Genomic DNA, 25,314 nt, shown 5'->3' on the forward strand with positions numbered 1-25,314 from the left:
CCTCTGACCCTCTTCAAGCAACCTGCCAAGACCTGTGAAGAATCGAAGCACGTGTGAGTTGGAGCAATACTTACCTGAACCCATTTACTCCTTTTTAAAAGTTTGCTAACTTTTAGATTACTTTGGCTTTGCCATTGCTTGTTCACACAAGCACTCCAAAAGTTGGGAACACGTGTGTTAGCTAGTTTAACTCGTCCCCTGACACGTGGAACTTTTCACTGAACCCCAGACACCCTACCTTCATTTTTTCCAGCTTCACAAGGCTGTATGGAACTTTGCTGAACTTTTGGGCACAAGGCCCCATACATTTTAGGCGTGGACTTCTGAAGTTAGGATTGAATCTCTGCTGAATAGAAGTGCTAATACCAATACCTTCCTTTCCATGGGTTTGGTATCTATTTTGCCCTACTCCAGTAATTGCATACATGCATCTAATTATTTGTATTGAGTGATGATATTACATGTTAGTAACCATTGTTCAATGTGTTATTTGCCCACAAGTATAGAAGTATTTTCATACCCGTTTGTCTAATTGTGTTCAAGGCAGTGCGTTTCGTGGCACCTAGGCGACAGCACCCTTTCATTCAGCTCGCTATTTTTGTTGGACAAGTACAAAGACCTGTGGTCCGTCTTCTTTTCACTGCCCATTGTCGATCAAGGAAATAAGCACCGCGTATGTGCAGAGAGCTGTGAAAGGCAGTGTGTTCGTGGCAACTAGGTGACAGGACCCTTTCATCCAGCTCGCTATTTTTTTGGCCAAGTACAACGACCGTGTTCCATCTTCTTTTCACTGCCCATTGTCAGATCAAGGATATAACCACCGCACAACACATGCATGGTGTGCAAAGCAGTGTGTTTCGTGTTTGGAAACTGGATTGAAAAGAGGTCCGTCTCATCTAAAGTTACTGTGAGCCATCAACTCTTGAAATACCTCCTTCATGACATATCAGGGAGTGTGAGATTTCATAGCCCTCTTATTGTCAGTACAAAGGGATTGGGAGTGTGAGCTATTACCACAGATGGCTCATAGCCCTTTACCCTATACCACAGACTTCCTCCTCGCAGTATGTGATCTTTTTCTTACATATATTCAATAACTGAGAACTTTTTTACCAACATATCAGGGAGTGCGAGTCTCGTAGCCCTTTTTATCATCGGTATAATTGGGGATTGTGTGTTATAATTACTGCTTACTCATAGCCCTATAGCACAGACTTGCTCCTTGCTGTTTGAGATTTTTTTGTGTTTTTGTTTTCAAATTCGATTTTTATTGGTAACATCACATTTACAACTCAGCGCCGGAATCCTGCAGACATCAACTTGTTATGAAAGACCTTCAGATTTTTAAAATTTTACTTCCCACCCCTCAACCGAATATCAACACCCCACCCCCTCCCTTTCGCCAATTTTTCACCGGTCTGTCCAGGGCTATCACTTCTCCGGTCCCTCCAGAGTCTCCATTCTTAACACTTTGAGCACACCTTGAAGTTCACGGGCCTAGGTGGGAACATCCCGAGCACGATTTGCATATCCCCCATTCCAGTCCATCTGTGTCCGGTGCATGCACCCTTACATCTCTATGCCACTGGTTATGCCAGTCCCCTGTTCCAGACTCCATTGACTCCTACCCCTTGCCAGTGCTGCCAGGCCCCACCTCCTCTTGTGCATGGTCTGGATCATATTTTGCCAGAAATGGGGCCCATTCCATGGCTTGTGTCGGTGTTCAATTATGTATTAATCTCGTCAGTTCCTTCATTCTGTATAGGTCCAAAGTCTTGGCTGCCCATTCCTTTTCACTAGGGAGGCTTTCCCTTTTCCACCCCCCTGCCAGACATGCCCTTGCTGCCAGCAGAAGGGAATGCGGCAGGTTTGGTAGTTTCACCCAACTCTCCTCCGTCGTTTCAGTGCCAAACAGTACCAAAAGCGGGTCCATCCTCCTTTCCACTCCATCGAAGCCCCTAATCCAACCCAGCAATTCCTTCCAGTACCGCTGCACTTTTCCACAGTTCCACCACACATGCCAATAGTCTTATGGCACCACATTTTCTCCAGCAGTGGGGGGTCCGCCCCGGGTACATTTTCCCCAGCCTTACCGTGTCTCTCTGACATCTGTATAGCAGTTTGAGCCCATGCAATTTATACTGACAGGCCACTGATGTTCGATGGGCATTTAGACACAGCATCCTCCATTCATCCAGGTCTAACTCCCTCCCCAAGTCTCTCTCCAATCTCTCCTTAATTGGATATACCTTATCTCCTCTAGTCTCCAGCAGAGCCTGGTACAATCTTGCGATAAGACCCCTCGTACCTTTTGCCATATCCAACACTCGCTCCATCTGTGTCAGATCCCACTGTAGATCCTGCTTCCATCTTTCTGTCACTAGCACCCCTTTCAGTTGCAGGTATTTAAAGACAGACAATTTGCTCACCCCCAGGGCCGGTTCCAGATCCCCTATCTCCATAAATTCATGTTTCTTGAGAACATGCCCCACCTTCTCTAGGCCTGCCTCAAACCAATCCTGGAACCGCCCATAGTCCAGTATGCCTTTTCATATGGGCAGAGCCCATGTATGGCTCAGTGGGGAGGGCAATGTCGTGACCCCTTCCATTTCCTTTCTGGCTCTGCAAAGCCTCAGCAGTGGGCCCTGGACATTATGCAAGTGAATGTTCCTCGACATTGCTCTCGTTGGCGCCCACAACCATTCCCCCAGGGTGACCGGGCGGAAGCGGAACGTTTCCCCCCCAGGTGACGGATCAGGGCTCTGAACTGGGCCGCTCTATAATACATTCTCATCTCAGCAAGTCCCACCCCTCCCTTTTCCTTTGGCGGTATCAGTACCTTATAGGCCACCCTCTGCTTAGCTCCTTGCCATAAGAATCTGAGCGTTTTCTTCTTCAACTCTCCGAAGTGTATCTCCGGTATCTCTATCGGGAGCGCCTGGTAGAGGTATAGTAATCTGGGTAAGATCGCCATCTTGAGTGCATTCAACCGCCCCAGCCAGGATATTGTCAGTTTCCCCCATTTTTCCATATCACCCGCCAGCCTGTGCATAAGAGGGGGGAAGTTGCATTCATATAATCTGTCCAACCTCTGCGATATTTGTACCCCTAAATACCTTATGCTATCCCCTTCAATTGGTATTCCCAGGCTCGCCCATTTTAGCAATTGGTCCAGTGTACCCTTGCCCAGGGGGAGAATGGTTGATTTATCAATGTTTATCTTGAAGCCTGAGACCTTTCCGTATTCCTGTATGACCCAAAGTGCTTTTCGTAGAGAATCTCCGGTATTCGAGATGCATTAGGACATCTGCGTACATGCTTATTTTATGTTTCTGCTGCCCTACTGTAATTCCCTCTATCGAGTCATCCCGCCTTATCCGTTTCCCCCAGGGGCTCCATTGCAAGCGCAAAGAGCAATGGTGGGAGGGGGCAGCCTTGCCTGGTGCCGCTGGTTAGTTGGATCTCCCGTGATATGACCCCGTTGACCATCACTCTGGCAGTAGGTCCAGTATAGACCGCTCTGATTGCCCTACACATCCTATCTCCTACGCCCATTTTCCACAGTACTGCAAAAAGAAAGGCCCACTCCACCATATCAATGCCTTTTCAGTGTCTAAACTTAGGAGTGCGTGCTCCCCTGGGTGCTCCCCAACGTGCTCCATTAGGTCAAATGTATTTCTAATTGCATCCGGTCCCTGACTTCCCGCTATGAATCCCATTTGATCGGGATGTATTATGTGTGGTAAGTTTCCCTGCAAATCTCATCGCCAGGATGCAGGTGATTATCTTTTCATCCACATTTAGGAGGGATTTTGGGCGATAAGAGGAGCAGCGGGATGAGTCGCGCCCCTCTTTCGGGATAAGAGAGATCAGGGCCTTACTAAATTATGCCGGGTCCTTATCCGTCTCAAAGATGTGGTTGTGTAGTTTAACCAGGTGTTGCATCAGGGTCCCAGAGTATTTTTTATAAAACCCTATGGTATATCCATCCTCTCCCGGGGCCTTTCCACTCGGAAGGAAGGATATTGCACATTGGACCTCTTCAGCCGTGATCAGGCTGTCCAGGTGAGCTGTCTCTGGGGGCGCGAGTTCAGTAATGTGCACACCACTCAAATATTTCCCCAACTTCCCCTTCCACTCCCTCTGCTTCAGTGGCATATAGTGTTTCATAATACTGTGCAAACCCCTCCGCAATGTCCTTTGGCGCACTATTATGCCCCACCCCTACTTCCGGGTTCCCCAATCTTTCAACCCACCATTCTCTCTGGGCACGGAGCCTGGCTGCCAGGAGCGCGTCGGGCGTATTGCCCTTTTCATAATACTTTTGCTTCAAATATCTCAATTTCCATAGCATTTCCCCCATACCCAGCGCCCTCAGTTCGGCCCTTTTAGCCAGCACTATCCCTCCAAGTTCTTCTGTGTTCCCTCTCCCGGCATGCATCTTCCTCCCTTTCTGCTATTTCCTTCCAGATTTTGTTTTCTTCCAGGCCTCTCTCTCTTCTTCCTTGCCCCCTCCCTTATCAGCATACCCCTCCAGGTGGCCTTCCCCGCATCCCACACTGTTTCAACACTCGCTTCCCCTGTGTCATTTAACTCAAAATATTCCAATATACCTTCCGCCAAGTGGTCTGTGAAGAGGGAGTCACTCCATAGCAAGTCATTACAACGCCATGAGCCCTTATGTCAGTGCAAGCCAGAAATGTCCAAGGTGCCCATTACCATGTCATGGTCTGACCAGCCCACACGCCTTAAAATACTGCCAGCCTCGAACTCTGCTCTTTGTTAAGGAGATAGTCGATCCTCATGCATGTTGTGTGTGGGGAAGAGAAAAATGTATAGCCCTCCTCCCTTGGGTGTTTCTGCTGCCGCATGTCCACTAATGCATACCTTTCCATTGCCCGTCCCTCGTGACCCCATTTATCCTTTCCTTTGTCCATACTTTCCCCTCCAGCTTTCCTGTCCCATGTTTCATTCGCCCAAGCGTTAAAGTCCCCACCAATAATGTATAGGTAGGCATTCCGCTCTTGTATTCTATCCAGCACTACTATTATGAACCTTTCTTGGCCCTGTTTAGGGGCATTTATCACCGCCAGTAGCACTTTCGCCCCCTCCAGACTTCCCTCCACTATCAGCAGCCTGCCCTCTAGCAGACTTAAGGCCCCGCAATTTTGGATCCAGCATTGCTTGTGTAGGATTATCCCCACCCCTCCCTTTTTCTTGGGTCCGGATGCCCAGTACACTCATCCTACTCCTCCACCTCGCAGGTCCCGCTCTTCCCCCTTCACAAGTCTCGTCTCTGCCAGGAATAAGATGTCCAGGGAGGCATTCCGAAATTCCCTTATAAGCAGTGACCTTTTGGCCAGGGAGTTTAGTCCTTTTATAATTAGGGTGCCCACCTTCCGGCCCTCCTTAGCCGTGCTCCCGCAACCTGCCCCCACACCCCCCCATTACCAGTTCTGTCCGTTATTCCATCCATCTCATTAGTTAGGTTCGGTGTAGCTTCTATTTGTGAATTCTTCCTTCCGGAGGGACGTGCCTTAGATTTTTTTTTAGATTAGCCCTCATAATGCCAGCAATTCCCCTGAACTTTGTTATAAACCGCAAAACTTTCCAACAGGAAACCCCCTTCAACTTGGAGGTACAAACTTTGATGCAGGAGACTTCCCCCCCTCTCACCAGGGGCTACTTTAGAGAGGTTAGAACAGCTGGCCTCCTGCATCTTTCCAATTTGTACCTGAGTATCTGCCCGGGCTTTGTTGTTTAACCCTTGGCCACTTGCCTTCTCTTCTTTTGCATCTCAATCCCCCTTTTTGTCTTGGTCCGCAGGCCCTTTTCTTGGCGAAGGGCCATTGAGTCTCATACATTTCCGTCCTGTCTGGGCTCGCCTCCGCTCTGTGGTCCTGGCGCCAGTCTATGGTGTGTCTCAGCCAAGGTCTGTTCCTGCGGGCCCTCTAGACTTCTCATCTGATGCCCAGCATCCGATGTGAGGTGCCTCAGTGCTTGTTCAGCCTCCTCAATTGACGTTAGCCTGTATTCAACTCCTTTGGTTTCAAATTCTAGCGAGAATGTATATCCCCACCTGTAGCGGATCTCCCTCTCTTGTAGCCATGACATGAGTGGCCTGCAGCCTCTTCTCCTTGCCAATGTGAGATTGGAGAGATCCTGGAATATAGAGACTTTGGAGCATTCCAATTCAATTTCTTGTTGCTGTTTAGCTCTATTCAAGACCTCGTCTGTCTCCAACTTCGGAATCCGACCACTATAGAGCGGGGTCCATTTCCGCAGGGTTTACCTCCTCTGTGCGCCCTCTCCAGTTGCACCGTCTTGCCCCCTTCTGCTGCGAAGAGTTGGTGTATTAGAGCATGTACTTTTTCTTCAACATGACGTGGCGTTTCTCTTTCAGATTCCTTCATACCCAGTATCCGCACATTGTTTCTCCTCTCCCTATTTTCGAGGTCATCAATTTTTAGTCTCATTTTCTCTTCCCTAAGGTCCAGCTCCGTCGTCCTCACATTCAGCCACATCTCCACCATGTCTGCATTAAGCTGGTTGTGTTCCAAAGCCTCGACCTTGCCTTCTACTGCGGTAACTCTGCCTGTCAGGTTAGCTAGTGACACCTGTATGTCCCCTCCCAGGGCCTTGATCTCAGCCAAGATATGTCCCGTGTCCTCTTTGGTGGAGAACTGGGACAGATCAATTCCCGTGGCCATTTTGCTAAAGAAGCAGTCCTTCTGTGCTTGCCTCTTTCCCTCTGGCCCAGATCCGTGTGGGTCTCCTTTGCCTCTCCCCTCAATTCGTCCCCAGCACCCTCTTCTTCAGACCTTGTGTAGTTTGTGGATCTTCTCCCAGTTTTCCACACTATGCTGGGCCTCTGCCCTCTCGTGATCTCTTCTGCTGACAAGTTTCTGGGTGTCCTCAGGCAAGGCCTCCACCACCTTCGTTCCCCAGCAGTACAGTGTGGCTGGGGATGTACACAGGGTGTTTGCTCTGGGTCTATGAATGTCCTGTCGCCTTTCCTGCCCCCGTGTGTTTAAGTCCTCAGTTGTCACCTTTAAGCAGGGGTTCAGGAGCCAGGGGCAGTCCACCAGCCTTGACTGTGCAGTGCAGCGGCGCAATATCAGGTTACATCACCCCGTGGCCAGGCGCCCTGCTCGCGCACTGACTGTGCTGGTTTCATTCCGTCTGCACCTCCGCCGTTTGTGTAGTGAGGGGTAGAGATGGACGCTCTCCTTTCCCCGTTCTGCTCCGTATATGACACAGCTTCCAATGGCTACCCTCTCAGGGTTCAGCTGTGCCTGTTCTATGGCCTAGCCTTTGCACCTTAGAGTTCTGCCAAGGGGGTCTTTACCCAGTGTGTTGTGTGGGGGGCTCAGGGGCTTATAGTGTTCCTATGAACGCTGTTTATGAACCCCCACTGCTTTTCTTTTTGTGGGGCCAAGTGTCTGCGGGGGGTGGGTGGGTGGGTGACTCCACCACTCACCCGCCTGCTGCTCCGTCACCGGCTCTTTCCTTGCATGTGCAGCCGCCGTTTGTTCCCCGTGGACGGGTTGGAGGGTGGTGCTTTTCACTTGCAGCGGGCACAGATCCCTCAGATTCTGCCCGTGTTGTGAGGGTCCCAGCGGGGCTGTGTGTCCCTGTTGCAGTCTTCCTCCCAGCTCCTCGCTCCATCCCCAGTGCAAGCTCTTCCCGGGGCGCTCCACACTTCAGCGCAAGTCCTTCAGCAGGGGGGCCTCGACCGCTGGTGCGAGCAGGGCCGTCCTCAGCAGTGTTACTGGCACCTGGGATACCCAGAGACTATTTAAGCCACACCCAGGCTGAGAAACATGCTTTGTGTTTTCTGCATCTGCAGCGTGACACTCGCCGTGTTCGGATCGGTCTCCAGTAGGCCTGCATCTTTCTTCTGTGCTCTGCTCCTGCAAGAACAAGAACACCGTTAGGAACAGCCTTACCTTGCGGCGCTTCTGCCCTTCAGTCATCGTTCCTTCTGTTCTGTGGGCATCTTCGGCAGTGTCATTCCCATCTCGGCACTCCGCTTGCTAAGGAAAAGGGAAAACAACAGAAAAAAGGCATTAGTAAGCATTCTGCAAATCTTCACTTATTTTTAAATACTGTACGAGCTTCAAACGCTTACCTGAATCCAAGCCGTTCTGGGGGATCTCAGTCTCCGGAACTTCTCATCCATCTGCAAGAGGGAAAAGACACTCCAGGTTAGCGTGGAAACATCTAGAGGCGCCGCATACCATGCTTACCCACCGCATTTGTTCTTCATAACCAGCATCCACGCTGAAAATGTCGCAGCACCTAAAAGACACAGAAAAATAACTCAGTTCAATGCAAATACGAAAGGGGTGCATCACGCATCGCGCTCTCTCACCTTCAGCGCTACTCATCTCAGCAGCATGCCGCCATCCCCGGACGCCGGCCATCATCTAAGGAAGGAAAGGAACCAAGTTAGAGAACTGTTCAAAAGACTCATTATACTTACCTGTCGGACTCTTGCCAGTGAAGTAACTAGGCAGCAACGAGCCCGCATCAATCAACGCGCCCCTGCGCTGAAGGCAGGACGGAGAGCACACTATCCAAGAAAACAAGGTGTGCTGTGGATCAAAGGGAAGGGTTAGACCCTGGGGAAGAAGGGGATCAAGCACACAGACAATAGGGAGTTAAACTCTACCAATCCTGTGTTTCAGACCCAGTCTCCAGTCGAGTAGACTCCAGGGAAGGGTTCGAGGTCAGAACAGGCTGAGTGACGTCCCCGTGGATACCAGGTGAGTGTTACAGGCACAGAAGCCTCTGGAACCACCAGGCCGACATGCTCTCCGACTGCGCAAACATCTGACACGGGGCCAACAGATCCGCCATTTTGTCCCCGGTGAGGTACACTCTGCAGTCGATCGTGTTCCAGCAAAAAACCAGGAAAATCAGGTCCTGCGAGATCGTCATAGAAGATATCCGCCAGCCCAAGATGGAACAGGAGCTGAAGGAGAGACTGAAGATTGCCCATGGCTTTCAATGGGCAAGGACTGCGTAAGAGCCAGTCGTCCAAATACGGATACACATGGATACCCGGCAGACAAAGATAGGCCGCAATCACCGACATCATCTTCATTAAGACACGTGGCGCAGAGCTGAGGCCAAAAGGAAGCACTCGAAACTGGAAGTGCTCCTCTCCCAAAGAGAAACAGATATCTCCTGTGTGGATTCCAAATCAGAATATGCATGTACGCATCCTAAAGATCCACCACGCTAAGCCAATCGCCCATCTGCGAGGAAGACTAATCTAGCTGGACGTGATCATCTTGAATTTCTCTTGGGGTAGGAAAAGATTGAACTGGGAAAGGTCTGGGATGGTGCGCAGGCCAGCCTGGTTGGGTCTGGGCACCGTAAACAGCCGGGAGTAGAAGCCCTCCCCTCGCTCCCGGAGGGGAACGGGTTCTACAGTTCTGAGGTCCAGAAGTTTCTGATCCTCGGCTTTCAGGCAGGGCGATCCCGACTGCTGAAAAGGAGGGTTGAAGGGTGGGGTAGGGGTAAGCGGAAGCCCGTCCGAGCGACTGACAAGACCCACCTGTCTTCGGTGATGGTCTGCCACGCCTCCCAATGAGACGTAATGCGCCCTCCCACCAGGGTCTTTTTGTAGGTTTTTCAGTGGTGTTGCCACCTGAACCTGAGGAGGCAGCTGAGGAGCGGGAGAAAAACCGAGTCCGTTGTTGCCTCCGGCGGTGATTCCCCAAAGGGGTATCCACTTTGCGAGATTTCCGGTCTACGAAGCCTCTAAAACCAGAGGAGTGCCGACTTTACGACAATGGCCTCTGGGTTTTAAACAGAATTTTAACAAGGACCGACAAGGACTTAGCCTTCTGAGTGCTATCCTTCGTCTTGGTCAGCTCTACATCTGTTGTAGAATGAAAGAGCTCCTTACCATCAAACGGAAGGTCCAACACCTTGTCCTGTACTTCCTTTGAACATTTGGTGGCATGCAGCCACGCCTGTCGTGAGGTATCAACCTCCAGCATAAGGCCCGGGGGGGCCACGTGATGAGCCGCAGCCTCCAGGAGATCCTGGGCCAAGACCCTGGCGTGGGATAATCCCGCTTTAAAGTCTTCCAGCTTCTCGACCAGGATGAACTCCTCAAACTCCGACAAACCTTTGCACATCCGCATATTATCCCCCGCTAACACCAGTTTGGCATTGGCCTGCCGGAGCTGCAAGGCCGAGTTGGCGAAAATCTTCCTTCCAAGGGAGTCAAGGAGCTTATCCTTCTTTCCCAGGACCAGAGTAGCCATCGTAGAAGAGGATGCTGCAGGCCTGGACTGTAAAGTGGCCGCAGCCACCACCGTGGAGGAGGGGGTAGACAAGACGACAGGGCCACCTCTTCCGAAGAATGCAGCCTGTATCGCGCGTCAATTTTATTTTTGACGAAAAGTCCAGAGTGTGGCTTCTCCCAGACCCTGCGGACCTCGGCCAGAACATCCTATTGCAAGAATAGGCCGGTACACTCCAAAGGAGACAGGGTGAACGCCCCAGAAAGCACACGCTCCTGCGGAGCGGGTGCCTCGGGCACCAGAACATCCAAAAATCACATCATGTCAAGTACCCGGTCATGAAAAGCTCTAATAGAGTGGGGCAGGTCCTCGTTGTCCTGATCGCCCTGCGCGTCATCCGACAGGTCAAGATCCTGCTGAGCCATTTCAGTCACTGCTCTGTCCAAGGGGGTCAATAGGGGCAAAGGCGGAAGAGTAGGGGAAGGCACCGCAGGCAAGGGAGGCGCTGGCGGAACCACCCTAAAAAGCCCTTCGAAATATTCCCTCATGGGGTTGGTACGCATGAGCGTCTGAAATTTGCCAAAAAAGGCATCCTCCGAGGACTGTTTTGGAACCAGAGGAGGCCTCTCATGAGGAGGATAATTCCAGGGACGTAACAGGGAAGGGTGCCACACCGGCCCATCCACTGACATATCCACATAAATCAAAGGTGCCGACCCCGCAGGCAACAAAACATTGTGCGAAAAGGGCATTCGAGCATTCCAGTCATAAACTGGCCAAAAGGGATGCGCACAAGGAACTCTATGTTCACCCACAGAACCAAGCCCTACACCTGAGGCCAATGGCCTAGTTGTAAGGGTAGCACCCAAAATGGCCACTGCGTCCCCTTACGGAGAACCTCAGAGAAAACTCTGGTATAATCATTAGGCCCAACGGGCACCTCAGGGCGAACCCCGGTGACGGAGCGATCAACGCCCATCCCGGCCCGGGAGGAACCCGGAAAGGTGTCTCCCGGCCGGGGTGCTCTGAAAAGTAAGGAACTTACCAGGCGGCTCTTCTTTTCGTCGATCAACGCTTGAAAATGTGAAGGAGGAGTTTGTCGGAACAACCGACGCTGAAGAGCCCGGACCGAAAGGGAATCACAGTAAAAACGGGAGTCCCAACTGTGATCCGGACCCAAGCACTCTAAACAAAGAGGATGGGGATCCGCCCTCGCGAAGCGTCGGTGACACGAACAATCTGGAAAGTCTAGTTTGAACGACAGACAGGCTAGTACACAATCGCTAGCGAGAGCCAGAGAGGAAAAAAGGAAGAAAATCTTCCGCGGATGCAAGTGCGCCCAGTCCCGAACGAGTGGAGAAAAGGACTGATGGGCGATGCAGAGCCAAGGTGGGCGAAGCCAAGGTGGGTGGGGTTACAGCTGCGTGCCAGGCCCCACGCAAGAAAGAGAGGAAGGACACATTTTTGCAAAATTTTTGGATGCTTTTTTGTAACGCTCACCTGACTCCCACGGGGGCGCTGGCCTAGTTCGCGCTGCTGTGACCTCGTCTAAGGTGATGCGCAGGGTTCGGAAGACGGACTGGAACGGGCCCCAGATCTGGCTTGTCTGACTCGCAGAAGTATCCTTCTGTAGGTGAGAATAGGGGGTTAACTGTCTGCGGGGTAATGCAATCTGCCTCCCACTTACCCCTCTCACCCTCCTCAAAACCCTTCTGTGCTTCCCCGTAGCGTCTCACCTTAGGGTCTGGAAGGACGAGCTCTCCATCCTGCTTCTGATGCAGGGGCGCGTTGGTATCCAGTTACGTCACTGGATTTTCGGATGGGTGAGAACCAAACTTGCTTGGCTTCCAGGTAAGTTTTTCTGTAAGTGGTTCCCCTTGTGTCCATGCATTAATGTTCTAATGCTAGTGTCTTTTTCCCCATAGGGGCCGGAGTACGGAATGCCGGGGAACAGGCACCGACCCGAGGTGAGCGGTGAAATCCTTGTGGAAATCAGGTAAGTCTTTAATGAGTGTTTTGGTAATGTCTTTTCATTCACTCATTAACGCTGATGTCTTTTTCCCCTTAGGGGCCGGGGTCCGAAAATGCCTGGATGCGGCGCTGACCCGAAATGAAAAGGGAATGACCCAACAGGTAAGTCTTGACATGGAGTTTTAGCTTCCCTTTTCCCTTCTTTCTCTCACCTTTGTTCTTGTCTTTTTCTCCCTAGGCGCGGGGGCGCGACTGCGAATCCGGATGGTCGCTGCTGAACATGGAGGCGCCCTGTAAAGGTGAGTAGAATGCGGCGCTGCAGCGATCGATGCGATGTGCTTTTAAAAATAAATGTCTTCCTTTTCAGGATTGTCGGCGAAATGTCTCTGGGATGCAGATTTAGCAGGTGAGGCATTTTCCTTCTTCTGTTCTCTTGTTCCCTTCCTTTGCAGGTGATTCAGGATGCTGGCAGGTGTGGCAGAAGTCAAGATGCAGGAGCAGACACGGTGAGCGTCCAGCTGCTAGATGCAGAACAACGTGAAGCACGTGTGGCTGATCGGGTGTGGTTTAAATAGCCTTGGAAGAAGTTCCTAGAATGTGTCCTTCCTCCAATCAGGTATGTATCCTTCCCCGACCACGCCCGGGTGGTAAATGAGTCCCACAGGGTAAGTAGTTCCTTTCAGGCCTCAAGGAGGCCGGGGTTCTGCAGCATGGTCTGCATCAGGTAAGTGCACGCAAACACTTTCATAATGAGCCTGGCGCCTATGGCGCCAGGACTGACGTTTTCTATGAGGCGCCAGGACGCTGTCCAAAGGGCCCCTATAAGGGGTTGCTGGGACCTTCCCCGGGGACTTGATGTCCGCTTTCGGGGACGCAGGGCCTGAGCCGGCTCCCCGGGAGCGGGCATCGTGACATTTTTACAAAGTGCTCCGGTCCCGTCCCACAGGACGGAGAGATGTCCCATAAGTATGGAGGAAAGGGGACGGGACGTAGGAGTATGGGTGAAAATATGGACAAAATAGATCACATGGGCAACGGGGCCTCAGTGCTTACCCGAGGGCCATGGTGGATTACTGAGTGAGCCGGGTGCAGCATGGTGCATATACCAGCTGAAGGCTGCTGGGGAGGGCCAATTGCATTCCGGGGGCGGATTGGGAGGCGGCGGGAAGGCAAGGTGGAAATGCCGCGGGGAAATGAGGGAGCAAAGGCCTCAGATGGCGCAGGCAGCTCAGGCAAGGGTCCTGGGGGGCTAGTTTTAAAAGTAACTCACCTGCGACTTCACCATTATTGGTGCTAAGGACCGGTAGCTGAAACCGCAAAGTGCCGCTGATTTGGAAAGAGCCCGCCTCCGCCGCCTTTCGAACTGCCGTGCAGGAGTCCTCCAGACATCCTCATCTTGTCCCCACGACTGAGGCCCAGGAACCCAGGACCTACAGAACTTCAACCTGAACAGAAGCCAGGTGGATCCTCTTCTTCCAACCTAAGGTACTGTCTTAACTAAAGGGGTACTTAGCTTTTTGGTCTGTAGCTGGTATGTTCTCACTGGAGACTTACAGTAGCTGCTTTTTTTGCAGAGTTGATTGCAGCTCTGCACTTCACAAGCCTTATAGCTTGTGGCCCAACAGTGATTATTTTTACTACAAACGCTAAACTTTGTGCAAGACCTTGTGCTATCTAAAGAAGTGCCTCAGCTCCATAGACATTGCTCAAATTAACTTTGGCTGTCCTGGCTCTTCTAACCCATTGACTTTGGTTCGAACTGTCCCTCATAGGTGGTGCATAGGTTTAACGTGTATTGCACCTCCCTCGCTTCCTGCTCTGAGAGACACACTGGAGCCTTAGGCGGATTTAAGCACTGAAGCCCGCCAAAGACAAAACAAACAAAAGTTTCAAACCTGGCTTGACGCGCAGATTAAAACCCAAGAAAGACCTCAAAGCAAGAAATTGAGAAAAAAGAAGACCAGGCCATTTTGACAAAATGGGCACCCATGGGTGCAATACATGCAGCCGAGGAGCCAGCCTGCGGTAAAAATGCACAATGGTAGGAAAATTAAACCACTGCCACCAGCCATTAAATGTTGTGAGGGTAACATAAAAACGTTACGTGAGTAAGTAGATCAAGGGGCTAATAAGTACCCTCCCATCACCCTCTACTCCCAGTACTTCCACGTAAAATGGGGTGTACTGGACCTACATAGGAAAAACGGGTAAAGTCAATTTCACTTTACTACTCTTGGGAGCCGTAGTTTACCCAAGAGAAGGTATTCAAACCTTATGAGATATCCAAAGGACTGCGTGATACTGCACTGAAGGTGCTGCGTGTCACAATACAAAAGGGGATGCCTATGGAGTTGGTCTGGCTCCAAAATCACAGGAACACAGTCCAAATCAGATCAAAAATACGAGTGAGAAAAAGGTCTCACTCCAGGATTAAAATGACAAGTCCTAAAGTCCAGCAAAAGAGCTGGGGGGTCTCTAAGGTTGAAGGGAATTAGCACAGAAATGAGAATTCTCCCTAGCAGCTGGGTACACCATCTCTTGGCTTAAAGTGGGTAATGTTGCTGCAAGAAGGCGAAGAGATGCATGCAGACAGGAAAGAGGATTAGGTGGGGGATTGGAGGGGCGGCACAAGAACACTGCCATTTCGAATGTGCACCATCTCTGCCCCCTGGATATGCAATCACATGATCTCTTTGGAAAGCTTTTTGCAGCAGCTAAAAAATGAAAAAGCAGGTCTGCTGTATTTGTTACATTTACAAGACATTTGTCTAGAGTGTAACTGGCCCGTTAAAGGCACAAAAACGCTTTAGGAGGTATGCGAGTTCCACTTAAGGGCAAACCTGCCCATCACAATTGCTGGAAAATTAAAATTTCTTTAGCAGAGATGACTAGTACTGTATCTTTTTCCAAACTGGGAACAGGGCGATGTGCATTTTGCCAAGTCAATGAAAAGTATATGCTGTCTTGAGAACCAAATAGTCATGGGACTGCCAACTAATGGGGATGTTGCACTAAAAGGTGTAGAGAGCATCAATTATCGGCATTTATTCACCTCCTAGAGCAACTGGTCGCAGTTGTGGGCTTTGTAAACATTTCATTTTCAAACATCAATTGAATAATTTACATCAAGCAAGAACATACAGTTGCAGTAAAATGATTAAACCGGGCACGCTAAACTGTAGGATTGCATGCATATTTGGTAGACAATGTTAAACATTCCACAACTGTACCTTCTATTGAATGTAAAAACTGAACCGGCAGAGAAACAGTACTGCCAATAGCAGCCCTTGTGTGTTCGGTTCCGGGTACAGCGTTTCTAACCATCTGGGTCAACAAGCAAGGGGACAGACTACTATCGCCACATATATTCAATATCCTCTGGAATGTTTCATTGCCAACAGACCCATAGCGAAAAAATGGAAGCTGAGCAAAGATTTTTTCTAAGCATTCTTTACCGATCAGCAGTACTGAATCGCAGAAAAACCCTCCTGCACCCAAATCCAACATCACTGTAATTGTACTTTGAGAATAAAGGAGGTGAAACTTGCATCAAGTTCAAAAAACGGATCTCTTTCTTTACTTGCAATTTCATAATCCGCTTTTAGAGCCAAATCGTGAACCTTGGTACACTCTACCAGATCCATACGTGTTCCAGCCAGTGCTGTTCTTCGTAGACCAGATCCAATCCATGACCAGAACTGACGGTCCAATTTAATAACTTATTCTGTGAGTGTTAATAGGAAGAAAAGTGACCCTAATATCTCTACATTGTATATCCCTATCTCAAATCCATCCCATTTTTAATTCAGAACCATAGTATTGCTAGAACTATCTTTGCGCTGACTCTTTTCTCATCTGAAGAAGTCGAGTAACCACAACAGGTGGGTTACGCTGATCACGTGACTAAGATCCATCTGTGGTTTTCGCTTTTTCATAGTCATAATCTATTCTATCAACCCATCTGTCATTTTCAAAGTGCATTTCTGTTTCCATTCTCGCGCCTATTGTGCAAAAACAACTTACTAAAACCTCTAGAACTGCCAGTTTTTATGATAGAAACGAAATTTCAACTCCTACTTGTATCCAACATCCTTTGCTATCCATAGAACCGTGATTCTCCCATTATATATCGAATATCGCATAAGGAAAAGTTTGCAGCGATTTTACATTTTGAGAAATGTTTACACGTGTGAAATAGCTTTAATTTATTTCCCACTTGGACTTTGAGATTTAAAAAGTTTTCTTCTGACTAAATCATTGCTTGTGCTTGTTTGCAACTGTTCAAAGTAGCTCCCATAGGAATTTATAATAATTTAAGTATTTTTGACCACATTTGGTGTTTTTGCTTAGTCAATTCCAAAGACAATTTCAAAGCCACCCTGACAGCTTAAGTGTCAATTCCGTATTTCTCTTTTGGTTGAAGGGGGAATGTGGGAGTGATTCTGTTTGATTTGTGCTATTCCTGAATACCTGCTCTCTACTCACATCTAATTGCCTACTGGGGGGCTGAGGGGTGTTGCAGGGGGAACCCCTAACCAAAGTGCCATCTAGTCCTAACCAACTCAAAAGTATTATTTTCTGTTTTGCAATTGCCTTTGTGCTCATTACTTGATTCCTAGTGTATTAAAGATATTATTCAGTGTTCTGTCACCCCATTGGTGATGGTTGTTACCTATTAAAATATATTGTGATTAAATATGAAATACATAAATATTTACCTTTGCATACTAGCCTGATTCTTGGTTCAGTGTGACCGGGGGGGGGGGGGGTGTCCAGGAGAAGGGTGCGATACGAGTGGTAGATCGTTCAGAATATTGATTTATAGATAAAAATAAATAAGGGTTTCAATTTCGCATTACATGCTGGGCTTGACTTGGGTGTGTGCCTGATTGAAATCACTTACATACTCCACCAGACATTGGTAGTGACTTTCCGCCTTGACTCCAGGTCTACCTTGTCGATGGAACTCTCCCTTGAATCAAACAGGTCCTGTGCATTTTGTTATCTCTCTTTGAAAGCTTGAAGATAGAGGTTAAATCAAATTCAGCAGCCATGGAGTCTATTTAAATTCAATAATATCAAATTACATATTGCAGCCATACAGTTTCTCTTTCAGAGTGGGGGTGAGCCTTATTTAATGCCCACAAGTGGAGTTTCTATGCTGGCTACTGCCCCACTGAGGAGTGAAAATGCCAGTGGAATCTATTCCTGTAAATGCGAAGGGAGTCATATTTGATCCAAGGAGGGACAACATGGGGTGGGAAACCTGGTGTTATGAATCCATTTAATGTTGATAAAATTATGAAACAAACCAACTCTGACATACCTCTAAAGATTCCACCCCGGTTGTAATTTCTGACTCCATATGACCATGATGTGCCACACTTAATATTCACTGTGAATATTTATTATGATGTTGAGGCTACCTGCTCTGTATCACAAGTATGGTCCATTCCTCTTATTACTACAACTGTGCATGCTAAGAATAGACAGAACAATGGAACCCAAGAACACACATTTAAGAACACGCCTGCCCAAAAAAAAATAATAATCAAGCTACAAAGTAGTTCCTACACTCCTCCTTTAATCAACCTAAGGTGAAGGCTGCCCTCTCAAAACCTGTACTCCTTCCATCAATTAAAATAAAGAACAATTAAATGTAAAGCCGATTACAATGCCAAATCTCCATTCTAAAGTTGATGGCCTAATTTGTATAGGGCCCCATAAGAATAACTTTATTGTTGGCAATCTTGGCGACCCGTGATCGAAACTATTAGACATGGCCTTGCTAAATCATGTTTTTGAAGAAATGGAGCAGGCGTGGGTATGCCTGAGAAATATGAGTACCCATCAAATGCTGAATTGGGTAGTAAGGTTCAATTTTTCATAATTGTTATTCCACAAGAGACAGGGTTGCTGTAGATTCCCGCTATAAATGGATATCATTTAATATGTCAATTGGCAATGCAAGGTACTGCTGGACGAGCCTTTGGTGGCCTCTTGATAGGTGTTCGTTCAAGCCCCTCACTGGATGGAATTGGTTCAAGTGAGATTTGTTGCCATGTGCGTTTGCTGAATGAGCCCTACTCCGATTTCTTGATTATAAACGTATACTGGCATAAGAAATTGGGAAACCTGGAAAATATGCTGGAAATTCTGATGATCATTTGGAAGCCTGGAGCATGATTTGTTTGGGTGGCCATTTAAAAAAAATTATACATTTTTGAAAAATACAACATTAACCCTCCTTCCCCCCCACCCCCCAAAGCCAGGCAGAGTGAAGTAAAATCTTCCACTTCACATGTTATTGTGATTAATCACATTTACAATATATTAATTATTCGTAAATTATGAGGGCACCATTGTTTTACATAATCGCCTTTAAGAAAGTCCATAATCATTGCCCAATCATATTTGAATTTCGCATAGTCCCCTTGCAGAATAGGCCATCCATTCCATAGCCATAGACCAAACAGTTTAAACATCCAATCACTTATAGTTGGTGGTTGTTTTTGTTTCCAATTCCTCGCCATTACAAACCATGCCGCTATAACCATCAACATAAAGGATTTACAATATGACTTATTAACCATACAGATCTCTGGGTCAAAAAGATGCATATCTATTCTCTGGGTGGTAAAAGTTACATCAGGCGTTACCATTGTCTTTATAAGGCTTATAACTTCTTCCCAAAATTCCTTCAGCTTTGAACACTCCCACCAAACATGCCTCCAGTTACCTTTTGTGCCACAGCCCCTCCAACATTTTTCATCAGATGCAGGATACATTTTATGCAATTTCTCAGGTGTGTAGTGCCATTGTACCATTGTTTTATATCATGTTTCCCTAACCTGAATCAACCTTGAGAGTTTGGGAATATTTACCAATAAACATTCCCAGTGTTCCCTAGGGAGATCAATCCCCAGTGTCTTTTCCCATTTATGCATAGATCCCCAAACCTGTCACTTTTCCTCTTCCATTGGTATAGAGTACAACTTAGACACCATTTGTTAATTTCCGGTTTGTGTAGTGATACATTTTTCAAAGGCTGTGAACGTTCTCACTGCCACCACCTTACCCAGAGTTCGTTATCAAATTTTGTAATTAGTAGTACTCCAATCCATCTCCTTCTGATAATCCCAAGGACAGTTTGTAATCTTCAAAACTACACATTTCCGCTCCTCGCAACATGTCTCAACTTAGTATACCCATCTTCCCTTCATTTCCTAAATGCTCCCAATGCCATCATTGGATGATAATGCGGGTTGCCAAATAGTAGGGGTAAATAGGGAAGGGTATGTAGATAATTGCCCCTTTCCTATCAAACGACACCAAATATCACAGACCTCTGCCAGGACCTGGCTTATTCTCATATTCTGGGGCCTATCATGTCTGTGCAGCCATAGAAATCCTTCAAAAGGGCTACCGTACCTGCAGCTGTGCCGCCTCATAATATTTCTCAAAGTTCGGATGGCCCATTACACCGACAGCCCCCCGCCCCCATCTTTAGGTACCATTAGCACACGCAATGTTACCCTCGCAGTCATATCTCTCCATATAAATCTGGAAACCATTTCATTTAACCACACAAAAAATGACAGCAGAATTGGTATCGGGAGGGCCTGAAAACATAATAGTCTTGGGAGAGTCACCATTTTAATTGTTGCTATCGTGCCTAACCATGAAATTCGAAGGGGGTTGGGGAGGGGGGTCCATTTCCCAAAATATTCCTTTACCTTTTGAAGCACATGCAGGTAATTGCCATCAAATAATTGCAAGACAACTTTAGCAATATTGACCCCTATGTATTTAATGCAGCTTTCTGCAATGACAAATTGAGAGTATGATAATAGTGCCTCCTTCTGACCCATGGATAGGCCCAAGTACAGTAGCTCCAACTTCCCACTAGTTACCTTGAGACCTGCCAATCGTTCTATATCTGCCAATTCCTTCACTTATGCCTTTATTGACAATACAGGTTCGGGACACTTGTTTATTAACCAACAAAGATATTTTAGGAGCTTGATAATTTGCCCGAACCATCTGACTACATTTAGATCCCATACCCAAAGGGCCACTCCACCTGATCAAATGCCTTTTCGGCATCTAGTGACACTATTACTGCTGGGATCGGTTTGAAAATTATAAGTTACTCACCGTAGTGACTAAAGTACTCCTCTTTCCTCCATACTGTATGGGCGTTCCTTGGGACGGGCAATGGAACATTTCACTAGAAAAATCAACTTCCCCTTTAAATTTAGATGCGCGCAGGACGTGCCCTTGGGAGAATGCGCTCCCAATACTCTGCCCACCAGCACCACTCCTCAATCCCCTTCGACCCATCGACAATATTAACATTGCCTAATGACACCAGTTTTATTAAGGGGGAGGTGGGAGGGTTTACTCCTCCATCCTGTCTCCTTTCCTGCATACTGTATGGGCAAGTACAACTGAATGTAGCCCCAGGGTGGAGAGGTGCTCTCTTAAGAAAACGAACACTGCCTGACCAAATGCCACGTCCGACCTGGAGCCAGCAAGCAAGCAGTAGTGCTGGCAGAAGTCAGAGAGCTTAGCCCATCTAGCCGCCTTCCCGATACCCTGAAACTGAACGTGCCTCTGCAAACTAACTGCTGTGGCTTTGGCTCCGATTGCGTGGGCATGCATATTTGCTGGAAGAGGTTTGTGCTGCCCCTCGTACGCCTCCTTGATGGCCGTAACCATCCATCTCATTATGGTAGCCTTGGAAGCTTGACAGGTAGGCTTTGACCCACCAAAGGTGACAAAGAGGGCGTCTGGTTTGCAGAAACTCTTGGTCCTGTTCAGTTAGTATCTCAGCGCACGCCTCAAGCCCAGAAGTGCAATACCCTCTGAGCGTCATCCTTGGGGTCTGCAAAGAACATTGGTAACACCATCTCCTCATTTAAGTGAAAAGAGGAGACAACCTTAGGTAAGAATGCAGGGTGAATTCTAAGCACCACCTTGCGCTTATGAAAAGTAGTATAAGGCTCTGAAGACACCAGCACCTGGATCTCACTGATCCGGCCTGCCGAGGTAAGGCCCACCAGGAGGGCCATCTTAATGGTGACTAGCCTGATGTCCACAGACGTCATAGGTTCGAATGGTTTGTGTGCCAGCACGCCCAAGACCCCATTGAAGTCCCACACGGGGTGTGCCTTCTTGATAGGCGGGTAAAGCCTTGACAGACCCGCCAAGTGTCTTTTAACCACAGTGTTAGGCAGAAATGCATGCAGTACCCTCTGGGACCACCACATACAAATAGGACTACATGTGTAAGCAAAACCAACCTTTGGTATAAGTCTGTAGTACACCGTTTTTGGTAGCGAGCTGAGCAGCCAAGCTGATCTCAGGAGGGAATGTGAGCAGTAAAAGAGGTTACACAGAGGTCTTACAATCACAGTGGTTCAAGTAGACACTTACTCTTGGTAAAACACTTATTAATTTATTACAGTAATCTAGAAAACATTCACTAGAAGGAGGCAACTTATCATACACAAATACACTTCAGTACCAAACCTGAAATGGGAGCAAAATGGCATTTCAGTCACTTTAAATAGGAGGACAAAAGCACAAGGTAATAGAATAGATCACAAATACTTTCTTAGGCAGTGAAAATAGTTTCAGTTCACTAGAGGACACGATTCAGTTCAATAGGCCTAGGCCAAAGTCAATGGACTAGTGTCTTGGATAGGAAAGAGCAGTTCTTGTAGTAAACAGTAAAGTCTTTGCCAAAGTTCTCAGAAGTAGTTTGTACGAAAAAGAATATTTTGGGTCACAAGCTGATTAGGCCTGCAAGTTGGGAAAAGTTTCACGAACTTTCACCGCAAGAGGTAAGTTCTCTCAATTGGGTTGGCATAGTACCTTAATGTGAAGAAAAGATGCTGCTGAAAATGTTGGTTCCTGGCAGTTCCTTCAGATTTCACTGCTCCTGAGCCTCAGTCGTGGGGACAAGAAGGACGACGTCGGGGGACTCCTGCACTGCACGGGGACAAGTCAAACAAGCTGGCAAAATGGAAGATCGTCCGTTCGAGTAGCTGTAGTCAAGCACACAAGCTGGTGTCCTTCCTCCTGGTCAATCCTAACCAGCTCAGAGAATGGTATCCAGGTGGTTTACAAGTTGATTGGTTCCCACCAACTCAAAGGAAGGCTTCTCTGTCGAGATGAACTTTGCAATTCGGACCTGCAGGAGGGCTTCACCGGGCAAACCAACGGTCCAGGAGTTGCAGCAGCCGTCCTCCTCCAGCTCGTCTTCGGTTCTTTCGTTCCAGTGGTCGACTCTGCTTTCCAGTCCAAGAGACTAAACTTTTAAACAGTTTTCTCCCTTTCATTCTAGCCTAGCTGCCACTGACCCAGCAGGGTGGCTGTCCTTGCCAGACAGTCAGCCAGCCAATCACGCCAGAGTGCATTTGGGTCTCCTATGAGACTAAGCACAGGGAGTTTCGGGCACCTCCCTCACTTCCTGCCCACCCAGGCGATGCCAGAGGCAGTCTTCAGACTTGAAGCCCGCCAAAGGTATAGAAACAAAGGGACCAAACCTGGTTTGGCCCGCAGAGACAAACACTAGAAAGACCTTTCCAGAAAGCAATGGCAAAAAAGAAGACTGGGACCTGTTTAAACAAAAGGGGCTTAAGGCACCATCTTGGAAAACATGGCTCCCGCGATTTTTAGCTACTGGTGTTCGCGGTCGGAAAAAATCATGGTAGTTCATTGTAAAACCACTGCCACCAGCCATTTCGATAGAAACTGGTAGCATTTGACTGCTACATGAGTTTCTAGACATAGGGGAATACTATGTAACCCCTCCAGCACTCTATAGGAAGATAGTTTGTGCTGGGTCTATGAATTTAAAAAAAGACTTGTAAAGTCAATTCAACCTTACATTCTCTGGGAAACAGTAGTTGATCCCAGAGAAGGTATTTAAACCTTTTGGAAGTCTAAAAGACATCCCTGTGTCACTGCACTGAGGGTGCTGTGTAACACATGAAAAGATGATGCCTATGGAGTTAGCTAAACCTCCATAATCAAAGAACACAAGAGAACACACATCAAAATACATGAAAGAGTGGGAAAAAAGGCTCACACTCTTTCGAGGTAAAAACAAATCAAGTCCTCAAAATCCAGCAAAGTTGCTGGGGGTCTCTAAGGTGAAGGGAATTGGCACATTTATGAGAATTCTCCCCAACACAGGATTAGAGGATGAGAATACCTCCTCCTCCCAAGTTCCTGTAGGTACTGATGGCCACCAGATGGGTGCGGCATGTGTCTACCTGCACCCTCGAGTGTGCGAGGTGCGCAGAGAAGGATAGCATGTCCTTCAGAGTGCAGGTCAATGGAGCAACGTCTTGATTCTGCCCAGTGACAAAAACCTGGTCCACAGAGCCCCTTGCCCTGACCCTGCCAGGACGTGAACTGGGGGCACCTCCTGTTGGACCAGGTGGCGAAGAAATCCACCAGAGGATGACCCCACCTGTTGAAGATCCCCTGAAGGACCTGCTCATCCAACTGACATTCGTAGTTGTCCACACCCAGCCTGCTGAGCCTGTCCGCATCTATGTTGGAATCCCCCAGGAGATGGATTGCTGCCAGGTGTATGTTGTTTACCAGAGCCCACTCCCAAATGTTGATTACTAGAGTGCAGAGGGGAGGAGACCTGGTGCCCCGCTTGCTTGATGTAATACATGCTGGTGGAGCGGTCCGTCTGAATGAGGATGGCCTTGCTGCTGATAATTGGGAGAAAGGGCTTTGAGAGCGAGCCAGATGGACAATTCGAGCCAGTGGATGTGGGCCACCTGCTCCTGATGCGACCATACCCCATGGACACTGGCTGCCCAACGTAGCTCCCCAGCTCTCTATGGACGAATCTGGTGTGATGGTGAACTGAGGTGCTGGTTGCCGGAAGGGCATGTCTATCCGCAGGTTGTCTGTGCTCCACCAGACTAGGTCCTGGTGAAGGTGATGTGGGCTGCTGACCTGCTCTGCCTGGGAACCCCGCTCCTGATTCCAGGAGGCTGCGAGGTGCAGTTGCAATCGTCTCATTTTGAGCCTGGTAAGCGGCACAGCCAGGAGACACCGCCATGATGCCCAAAAGGTGTTGGTACCACCATGCCGAGGTCACTGCTCTGCTGAGAAAATGCTCCCTGGCCTTCTTGATGGCTGCAATCTTATCCTCTGAGGTGGAAAATCCTCTCCAAGCTCATATCCCAGATAAGGCCCAGGAAGGTTAAACGGTGTGGGCTCCAACTGTGACTTCTTGAGATTGATGGAAAATCCTAGCTTGTGCAGTGTACTCATGAGGGCAGAGGCGGTGTGCTGGACTGCCTCTGGAGACCTTGCCCTGACCAGCCAGTGGTCTAGGTATGGGTAGATGTGGCGAGCCTGAGCAGGGCTGCCACCACGTTCATCAGTCTTGTGAAGACCCTGGGGGCCGAATGGAGGCCAAAGGGTAAAACCTTGTACTGGAAATGAAAACCCATGATCCAGAACCTAAGAAAGGACTGATGGGGATACCAGATCGGGAAGTGTAGGTAGGCATCCTTCAGATCCAGGGAGCACATCCAGTCTCCCGCACACAATGTCTCCGCTATAAGCCCTGGGGTAACCATCTTGAACTTGTGAAGGGAAAGGTTCAAGGCAGAACGGTCCAACACAACTCTCAGGCCAGACTGGTTCTTCTTGTGTATGGCGACACTACGTGAATAGAAGCCCAGACCCCGGTGAGAGGCTGGGACTTCCTCCACTGCCCAACTCTCTACGAGTGAGCACATTTCTGCTGAGTTGCTGTACCAATCTGTGGAGCGGAGGGGAGGAGAGAGGAGAAGGAAGGATAGGGAACCGGAAGCCTGTGGATACTACAGAGGATCCATGGGTACAAGAACCTTGTCCGCCAGCATTGGGCATGAGGGCAAGCCTGCCCCCGACTGGAGACTCGTGGATCCAGATAGTTGTGTGATTTTTTTCCCCCTGAGGCTGGGGCTGAGGGGGACTGGAAAAAGCCCCTGTGAGCGGCCTTGTGTTTTCACATGTACTGGCTCGTGATCTGTCCGGTTGTCTGGACTGTCTCTCC

Source organism: Ambystoma mexicanum, chromosome 12 (assembly GCF_040938575.1).
Source record: "Ambystoma mexicanum isolate Mex_15411 chromosome 12, UKY_AmexF1_1, whole genome shotgun sequence".
In the NCBI taxonomy this organism is placed as follows: domain Eukaryota; kingdom Metazoa; phylum Chordata; class Amphibia; order Caudata; family Ambystomatidae; genus Ambystoma; species Ambystoma mexicanum.